General features: G+C 45.9%; 1 long non-coding RNA gene across 1 annotated transcript in view; it reads right to left on the bottom strand.

Moving 5' to 3' along the window:
• LOC138481752 (uncharacterized) overlaps positions 1–10,493 on the bottom strand; it is a 50,972-nt gene extending 40,479 nt beyond the window's left edge. Inside the window, exons 1-2 of the long non-coding RNA XR_011274381.1 lie at positions 10,397–10,493; positions 9,763–9,830 (exon numbers count right to left, since the gene is read on the bottom strand). This is a non-coding gene — a long non-coding RNA (uncharacterized lncRNA). The remainder of the gene's footprint in view (positions 1–9,762; positions 9,831–10,396) is intronic.
• Between the last annotated feature and the right edge of the window lie 210 nt (positions 10,494–10,703).

Raw genomic sequence — 10,703 nt, forward strand, 5'->3', positions numbered from 1 at the left:
CCGGGACGGAGGATGAGAACAGCAAGACCAAAGAGGCCAAGAGCAATACAGGGAAAGACCACACCACACTCAACAACATCCACAAAGCAGTGAACACATAACATACACTCAAAACAACCCATTCACTATGACATCTAACGGTGCGCCTGCCCCATATGGAGGAGTAGCAGTAGTTTCAGGTAACGTTTTCAGCCAAGGGGGAACAACTAGGCATCCAGCACAGGACAGCCCACAGAGAGCACTTGCGTGTCCAATCCTATCGACAACCTTCAATGCAAGCGAGAAACCATTGATAGGAGCAGAGATAGGAAAGAGACGATTCATCTTTATGGTAGATTCGGGAGCCGAAAAATCGTGCTTACGCGAAGGTCGGTTTCCGCTATCTAATCGCAAATTGGAGACACAGGTGTTCTCTGGGGCGGTGGTTGAAGTTCCTTACACTGAAGATTTGGACGTTACAGTGGGGGGAAAAACAGTGAGGGCACCCCTATTGTATTATGAACAATCCCCCGTGAACTTGCTGGAAGGGATCTCCTCAGCAAATTGAACATGACTATCTCATTAACAAAAAGGGGAGGGATTGTGTGCTCAACCCCAGGGATGTGTTCTATGCGTGCAATGCTAGTGATATATTCAAGAGCGACATGCCCAGAGGTGCGTGGCATACCCGTGGACCCAGATATGTTCATTCATGGGCTAACAACATTAGCTAGAGTGGTCCCGGAGTTGGAAAAGCTAGAATGGAGAGTACCAGCCGAATTTGTCTTTCGCCCAATAGCCAGCCCCGAGATAGTGCCAGGAACAGTGATGTCATTGGACATACATGCAGTAAAAATCACAGCCAAAAGAATAGTTGTAATTGCAATGGATATGCACGGCTGCAAGTGACACACAGTATTATGCATAAAAGTTGACATTGCACTCCAAGATCTGTCAGACGAGGAGCTTTTCACAGATTCAGAGAGTGACAGAGAAATAATCATGGAAATAGCCATCGCTTGTGAAATAATGATACAGCAAAGGCAGGTGCCAGTACAGCTGATGGCAGTGGTGGGCGCCCCACCTTCGTTCTTTAATGATGACATGCAGTCAGTGCCATGGCAATTGTGGATGACCGGTCCCATGACGTAGGGCTACTACATGGGGTCACACCAGTAAAGATCAATCTCAAGCATGGAGCAATTCTGCCCCGGGTCAAACAATACCCCAGCCCCAGGAAGCAGAGGAAGGGATAAAAGAAACAATAAATGCTCTTCTCGCACAGGGGATAATAGTACCCTTGAACTCCCCGTGTAACACCTGTATTTACCCAATCAAAAAGCGAAAGGAGGGACCTGGAGGATGATCCAGGACTTACGCCCACTAAATGACGTCATCCAGAAAGAGTTCCCTTTGGTCCCAAATCCGGCATCCATCCTATGCAGCATACCAAAAGACGCATATCACTTCACTGTGGTGGATTTAAAAAACGCATTTTTCTCAATACCACTCGCAGAAGAGTGCAGATACCTGACCCTAGGGGGGAGGAGGTACGAACACTGCAGATTGCCCCAGGGATATTGTGAAAGCCCCAGCATATTCAATAGAATATTGCATGAATATCTTGGAAACATGACTGCCAACAGCACATTAATACAGTACATGGACGATTTATTAATTTGCAGTAAAAATGAGGCAGAGTGTAGAAAAGACTCCATAGCCCTTTTAACATTACTATCCCAAAAGGGGTACAAAGTGGACGAAGAAATGTTACAATACTGTCAACGTGAAGTGCTATACCTAGGGCAATTGATATCAAAGGATGGCAAGAAAATAATACCAGACAGAGTAGCGGCTATCTCGGCCGTGGGAAGACCAAAGACAATGAAAGACATGCAAAAATTCCTAGGGATGTGCAACTATTGTCGGGCCTGGATATTAGACTATGCTGCATATACACGCCCATTGCTCCAGGCACTCAAAGAGGCACAAAAGGAAAAAACAGAAATACAGTGGGACTCAGAGACGTGTGATGCATTCACATCACTCAAAGAACTCATTTCAAGCGCACCAGTACTCGCGACCCCTGATTATGAACTAGTGTTCTACCTATTCTCGCACTGCAAGGGAGCACTCATGACAGCAGTTCTAACCCAGAAAACGTCACTAGGTCACAAGCCTCTGGCATACTACAGTGGGACACTGGATGCCGTAATGCAGGGACATTTCGCATGCGAACAGGCTCTCTCAGCCGTCGCGTTCGCTATTGAAAAAAGCACCACCATAGTAATAGGGTGCTCACTGACACTGTATGTAGAACACTCATTGTTTGCCATACTCGAGCGATCAAAAAGCACATTAAACACACAGAGAGCCACCGCGTATGAGGTAATACTGTCAAGCGCCAATATACACGTGGTAAGATGCAAGGTGGTTAACCCCGCAAGATTCATCTCAGAACCATGCACTGTAGAGGATATCCAGGCACATGATTGCACAACATATCAGGGCGAGGACAATGGCACAACTGTGGTGAGCGAGAACACACTGGCGGAAGGAGAGGTATTTTTCATAGATGGGTCAGCTTCCATAAATTCAGAAACTGGAGAAAAACATGTGGGGGTGGCAGTCATGCGAATGGAAGAAGGTGAGTACGAGGTCCTAATACAGCAGTGACTGCCGGCTCATTTTTCAGCACAGGCAGAAGAACTGGTAGCATTAATTGAAGCATTACGAGCAGCAAAAGGATGCACAGTAATGAGTTACACGGATTCAGCATATATGGCCACAACAGTACACGGAGGGCTTGCCAGGTGGGTAAGAAGGGGGTTCAACAGGGCAGATGGTTCACCCGTACAACATGCGGAATTGTTAAGGGAACTCATAGACACATTGAAAGAACCCACCATGGTAACAATAGTGAAATGCCAGGCCCATACCAATAACACTGACTTTGTCTCTTTGGGCAACGTGGCAGCAGACGCGGCTGCCAAGGAGGCATCATACTTAAGAAAGGAAAACACAGGTGACTACTTAATGCGAAGAGAAGCGGAGGAAGGTGTCCCGGACGGGTACAATGCCATGCCAGTGTCTCAAATACTAGAGCTACAGGAAGAGGCAGCTGAGGACGAAAAAGAGTTGTGGACAAAAAGAGGATGCAGCCAGTCGGCAACTAATTTATTATGGCGGCAAAACAACACAGGTAAAGTAATGATGCCAACTAAGTTATTAGAAGTGGCATGCCAGCAGCTACACTTCCCAGCACACAACGCAAGGCAGCACATCGCAGCCGAGATACAAAAAAACTGGTTCATTCCAGGATTACAGGAACAACTCTCCAAGCTAACAATGGAATGCACAACGTGCCAGATATACAATGCCGGCATGACTTTGAGAACACTAAGGGGAACGATACCCAAGCTGATAGGACCTTTCACAGAGCTGCATATCGACTATGCAGATATGGGTGAGAGATGCAACAGAGCAAGGTACATGATAGTGGTAGTTTGCCTGTTTTCACGGTGGGTAGAGGCAGGTCCCTGTGCCCACCCAGATGCGAAATGCGCTGCAAAGTTTCTCGTGTGTGAAGTATTCCCCCGCTGGGGAATTTGCGACGTAATTCACTCTGACAACGGCACACATTTTGTGAATGATCTCTTTAAAGAAGTGACATCATTGCTAGGAATCAAACATAAATTATGCTCGATTTATAACCCGCAAAGTAACGGTATGGTAGAAAAGATAAACGGATTACTAAAAGGCAGACTCTCAAAACTGTGTTTCACCCTTAGAAAAATGTGGTGCACTGTCTCCCCTTGGCCCATTTTTGAGCTGAGGAATCAGCCAAGCAAGGACCACCATTTGTCGCCCCATGAGATCGTGACAGGGGACGAATGCACACAGCACACTCACCCCTCTGTAGACATTCAGATGCACACAGAAGTGCAACTGTACTAGGAGAAGAATTTAATGACTACCTGACAAAACTTACTAAGGCAGCACGAATGATAGCGAGACAACTTGCACCACCATTCATAAGTGATGGGGAGAATGAAACACACACTACAGAGAAAGAAAGCCCGACAGGTCAGCTGGAACCAGGGGAAATGATGTATGTCAGGAGCTTTGAGCGTAGGTGGAATGCTCCAAGATTTCATGGCCCATACGAGGTGGTGTTTTGCACACTCATAGCAGTGAAAGTGAAGGGCTTGAAATATTGGATACATTTGACAGACGTCCAAAAAGCCTATGAAAGCGTGGGATCAGTAGAAGGTGCAGAGGGCCCCGACGGGTTAAATGTGCATGAATAAAAGAAATGTAAAAACAAGAGAATGCTAAATTTATTGAACTGACAACTGTATTATGACAATGTTTATGACAAAGTGTGAAGCAGCATAAAATGATCTCTCTCTCTCTCACTCTAGAGAATTACTGGAAAGTGGAAAAAGCAAAAAATAATTGCACTGTATGCTTAATGCACCCTTTTCTATGTTTCAACATATAGGAGTAATCATGGCAATGAACAGACAGCCTGCAACGATTAGCAATAGGGACACTGGTAGTAGAAATGTTTTTGATTTGCGAACATACTCATACGAATGTGGGTTGACTGTCTGTGCCATTATATTTTTTACACTCATGTTTGGCTTAACAACATATTACATAATAGCATTTATCTGCATTGAGATAAATGAGGGGGGAGGTAATGGAACAAACATGGAAAATATAAGCAAACCGTTTAAGGAGGGTAACTATTTAATATGCGATGGCTTTCAGCTGGTATGGGGGTATGGCCCACATCCAGACGAGGCAAAATGTCAGAACGATACTAACAACAAGCCGACCATCCATTTGAAGCCCCAAAGCCACACCACAAATTTTAGTGTACATTAACTAAATGATCGACACCCATCTGTTAGATCATGGTTATATGGCACCACTGCTACCTTGCCCACAACGACAATCAGTCCTCCCAGAGAAAATGACTACACCACAGAGAGAATGAAAGAAAATATTAAAATGGCTAACAAGATCATTACTCTGTATGAGGAATGGGAGAAGGAGAGGGCCGGGGAGAGGGAGTCCCTGTTGCAAGCAGCCAGGCATGCTAAAACATTCCTTAAAAAACAGGAGGAAGAGGGAAACAGGTAGGAAGAGATATGACGAATACTATGGCCTGGAACTAGACACGATAGAGGATCCCAGGCACCCACACCAATCGAATAAATGGTATGCAGACATGAGCTCCACAGCCAAACGAACAACTAATGAAAGTTGCTATGTGTGCTCCCTGATCCCCCATGCCTCAGGCACACCTAAAGTTTTAATGCCGCAAGAATTGCCTCTTGCAGATGCCCAGTGCCTCCTCCATCTCACTCTGGGCAGAATTAAGAACACCTTCCAGGCACACACAGTATCTTTTGAAATGCTGCAGAACGAGAACACGTGCTACTCAAGAACAAAAGGAGTGGTATGCTTCAAAGAACCATTCTTAGTAATAAAAGGAACACTATTTTCAGAAAACAAATGGAAAGATGATGTGGTAACGGGCAAAGCTGAAGCACTGCGAGGGCTGCCTACCGAAAAACTACAATGGATTGCAAAGACGTGTGCCATAGTGTGGTCAGAACATGTGGCAAAATTGACCTGGGTGAGCGCTACAGAAAAAGCATTGAACTACAGAAAGAAATCTCAAACAAACTTTGCTTCCTGGGAGAAGGGAAATTGACATGGGAAGAAACACGAACTGCAGCAAGAGGCTAATGATCCCAGATATGAAGAAAGGAACAGCAGCCCTGATGGACACTTACTGGGTCTGTGGCAAGCGGGCGTACATGCACCTCCCACCATCATGGAGGGGCACATGTTCCCTGGCGACACTGCACTCAGCCTTAATGGTAATACCGGACAGCCACCTCGGCCAAGGGGGCCGGAAGACGACTCAAGATACAATCAATGCCTCACCCACTGAAGAGCCATCACTTTACGCCCTATCAGAAGGAAACACCGACAAAATCATGTCCAGAAAACAGAGGTCATCAAATTATATCTCAAAGGCCTCCTCAGAACTCTTGGCACAGATCCAAGACAGGTACAGGTTATTCAGCTCAGCCGAAAGCTTCTTCGCCTCCCTCATTCCAAGCATTCAGGTCCGAGCAAATGCAAAATGGCTGCAGATCACGCGGTGGGAGCTGATTCAATTGGCCAACGACACTGAAGAAGGGTTCAACGTGATCAAAGTGGAACTAAGGGCACTGAGACTCATGAAAATGCAAAACAGGTATGTCCTAGACCTGTTGACAGCGATGGATGGAGGTGTTTGCCGAAAGAAATCAGAAGTGCCTGTTGCACTTTTGTACCTTCTGAAGATGCTGATAATGGAACACTATCACACGTCATTGCTGCAGTGCACAACCTAGGGGAACGAATGAAGACGGAAGATGGCACCGACCCAAGCACGTGGTTCGATAACCTTTTTTCATGGGTACCTTCCTGAATGGGGCTCGCTGTGAAACTACTAATGCCCATCATCGTGTTTTTACTTGTGATTTTTTGTGTGTGCCAGTTGGGTCTTCGATGCTGCGCCAATGTAGTCCCCAATGGAGCAATGATGATGGTGATAATGGGCAGCGCCGGAGGAAGGGCACGGACGCAACAGGAAGCACACGTACAAACTGGAGAGGCTTCAGAATCCAAATATAGAATGGTGCCCAAATATTATGACGGGGATATAGTGGACAGGTTATATCAACCACAATAAAGGAGCCCGGGAGCTAGAGTGGTACACAGAGGTATGGGTGGACCTGGAGGGAGATATGGGATGTATATATATGACCTGCACCCCAGATGAGTATGCTAGAAGGGGGGAAAGCCTCCGGGGGTGTGCAGAGCCTGGATGCCAATAAAAGGAACGCCAGCCTGGGAAGAGGCAGTGTTGGCTGAGAAAGCGCGAACGACTGGGGGAGCTAAGGTATTAGTTACTTAAGTAACGAAAGGGGGAAATGTAGGGAAGGGTAGGTCAATAGGACCCTCCTCCCACTGCATGTCCCACCCTGGTTAAGACCCATGACTCGTCGGCAGCCCACCGGCCCCCCAGGCCCAGGCGGCAGGGCGGCTGCAGACCGACACGTGGGGCTGCACCACGACATTATGTGGCAGAGCATAGACACCATCTTGTATTAAGCCATCCCCATCTTGCTAGAAATGTGCAGATCTAACCCAAGGCAGAGACACTGAACGCTGCAGAGTGACCCCCACTTGACCACGCTCACAGAGGCCCACACTTCTCCCACCTCCCACTGCATGGCAGATCCGCTAAGGACTCGTTCTCACGAGTCACCAGACGTGAGCAAACAACAAAATAAAACACTGTAGCTGTTAACCTTCCGCAGTACATCATTGCCCCAGCCATGAACGGAAACATTAGGATGTAACTGAGACCAGCCCAAACCCTACAGGCCCTGACCCTGCACCAAGCCCCACAACTATAGACGGCGTGACACCTCGCACCTATACCCACCCCGAAAACCCTTGCAATAAGTAGAAACCATTTATGTAATATGTGCCTTGTTGACTAATGTTCGCTGCTAATGTAAAGGAGAATGGGTAAAGAGAAAAATATGCAACCGATATTGTATATAATGAAGAGATGTACAAAGACTGGACAGCTGATAACAGTGAGCAATAACCTGTGTTGCTCTCTTTATACACACCTGCCTGACACTACCTCATGTTCATATGTCAACTGTAGATGTGAAATGCTATGTAAAAAAGTACGATCCCCAGCTAGTATCCCATGTTAATGCAAATACATATGAGCGCTTTTAGAAACCCGATGTGGTGTTAGTCACCCCTCACCCATACAACAGTAAACCGCCTTGTGCAAGATGCCACGCACGAAGCTGCAAGGCCATTTCCCCCTCCTCCTGCCAAGGCCCTCTCGAGCCGATCCTGCTCATCGTGGTTGGCCCAATTCAAGCATCCGCCAGCCTCCCCCGTGTCAGAGGCCGCCACAGCCTGACTCCATGACTTACAAGCTACCTGGTCCTAAATCCCACCGCCTTTCAGGCACCAGTCACATGCCCCCCATGGGCCAGTAGTACCTCCATCGACCCCGAGTTAATGACCCTAGAAAGGGGAGCGCCCACACGTGTACCAACAGATCGTAATACCATCCCTCACCGAAATTGCCAAGGATGGTTAGTCAAGCACCCCCGCCCATGCCCCTGACTATGCCCATGAGACCTGATTGTTTGAACCTGAGGTATCCCACAAACTGATGTATTGAGACACTCCAGATCGCATATCAATGTTCCTGGCCATGTATTGATCCAAGATCAGCGCTTACAAGAGTTGCAAATCAACAGGACAGATGAAGTTTGACGAATGTGTGGGAATGTGTGGCCAAAAGGGCAAATGTTAGTTTAGTTATCAATCGTTGTTACAAGGCATGTCCGGCCCGGCGCTACACCACGATGAGCCCAGCTGACCTCCCACCCCAGGTGGCGCAGCACCAACGTCCGCCAATTCTGGAGAAGCAACTGTATACATTGTATACCACCTAGCCATCACCACCCAATCCCTAAGAGTCTGTGGCCCCTATAGCTTACTTCATGCATGACGTGTATTTGTAATATAACTGACTGTGTTTGCTATTGTCAGACAGAGCGCTCTCGGAGTTTGCAGAGTCCTTTGCATGCCCTATATTGAAGTATATAAAGCTCTTTTGATCTCACCCGCACTTGGTCCTGGCCTCATTCCCCTTCTGGGGTGTGTCCATTATTGCCTCTCACTAAGGGGGGTGCATTTCTGGGGACACTTACATTCATACATAAGGCATTTCTCATACTATTTGATTCTTTTGGACATACCATTTTTTAACCGGAGCACAGCGTAAAGCAAGCTTTCATCCGCTGAGGAAGTCCGACGTGCCCAAGCCTTCTATCATCCACGGTGAGGAGCTGCATCACCTGTGTGGCTGCAGCCTTGATTTTGGCCCGCATCTCATGAGGTAGATGCCATTCCCCTCCCACTGTGACGTGCCGGGTCTGGCCTTCCCCGCTCCTTCTTCTCCACAATGCCACCTTCTGCTTCAACGGTGTAGCAAGCTGCACTCTTATGTGACTATTTATATATGTGCTGCCTGAGAAGTCTTTCTTATACTAATTATGAACTATAAGTGGCACAACACACGCTGTGGAGCCTTTCACAAACATTATTTTATTATATTGACTGGAAGGAGCACAGCCATATTTTTCACTACTTTTCACTACTTTCCACTCTGGCACTTAATTTTGTTTTGACTGATTCTGTTTTGGGTGAGTTTACAGAGGACAATGCGCTGTGAAGTAACGAGATGAAGAAGTTTGTTTAAGTGGAAATGGTGTGTTCCTTTTATTTAGAGTTTCAGCCTTTGCGGATGACGTGTGTTTCGGCAGAATTCACTTTTGCCTTTTTCAAATCCAGGCTAATTAGACATGTCACATAAAAGAAAAAGAAAGTAAAGAACACTCAAAATGTGGCATAAAAATAGAAATAAAAATACAGGAGCACACACATTTTAACATTCCAAAACGAAGTATGTACTAAAAACACAAAAATATCATGTCAGCATTGTATCCAGATAGTGTGCTCAAAACATTTAAGGAAAGAGTGATGCGGAAAAGGAAAGGGGAGGTAAAGTCCTTATAGTTTTGCCAGGAGGTAAGATAGAAGTGGTGGCATATAAACAGAGTTACTGTGGTTAAGGCAGTGATGAAAAAATAAAAAGACCTAAATTCTTACCCTGATTCTGTTTCAGATAGATATCAGCATATTGCAAAGGAGAGCAGGATGTTATCGGTTAATCACGCCTGTGTCAAATTTGTAAAGAAAATTACTTGTGTTAGGTTTGAAAGTGATGGTAATTACCAAACGCATACCCATCCACGCACATGTAAAAACATCTATCGAATCAAATTTGAGATTTTGGTTGGCATGAGTTATAGAGTCATGTGGCTTGTTATAAACATCATTTTAGAATAGGCTGCTAGGATGTTTAAGTTAATTTGGCACGGTTCCGTGGCATACGTTCCAAGGGAAGGAAAATAATGTCACACATATGGCTGAATAGAAATACATTTTCTACCTAAACCCATATTTAAACTGGGTTTGGGTTCAAAACATCAAAGTGTCACAGTAAGAAAATGATTAGAGTGCCCATAATAGCGCATTTCACTGTCAACTAATAGATGCATTAAACTGGGTGAGATGAAAAGAAGAGAAAAGACCCACGGCAGTAAAAGCATACTGGAATGCTAAAAACATCAAACAGATTCGTAAAACACGTGTGCCGCATTCAGCAACACGTGTATGCTCGGAGTGGACTCAAGTTTAGTTCAATACCCCCAAAGTAGGTGGGAACTGATGAGGGTCCTACCTCATTCGGAACGGTCCTCCGTGTGCCGGGTGGTCCGCTACTGGAGCAATCGTTAGTGTAAACTAGTAAAGGAATCCCTCTTTAGTTTCAATTGTTGGCGGCCATATTTAGGGAAGAAAATGCGTACGAACACTGAAACACAGTAGGAAGTGTCCATTCCGACATGTGCGGGATGAAAAAGACAAGCTAAGGTTTTGTTTTTCTGTTCTAGGAAGGCGAACAATTCGTCCTGACTCTACTGATTACCATTGAGATAAGTTTTCATAAAAATTACCTGATTGGTATGATATATTGCGCACTACATCGG

Source organism: Ambystoma mexicanum, chromosome 5p (genome assembly GCF_040938575.1).
Source record: "Ambystoma mexicanum isolate Mex_15411 chromosome 5p, UKY_AmexF1_1, whole genome shotgun sequence".
NCBI classification, from domain to species: domain Eukaryota; kingdom Metazoa; phylum Chordata; class Amphibia; order Caudata; family Ambystomatidae; genus Ambystoma; species Ambystoma mexicanum.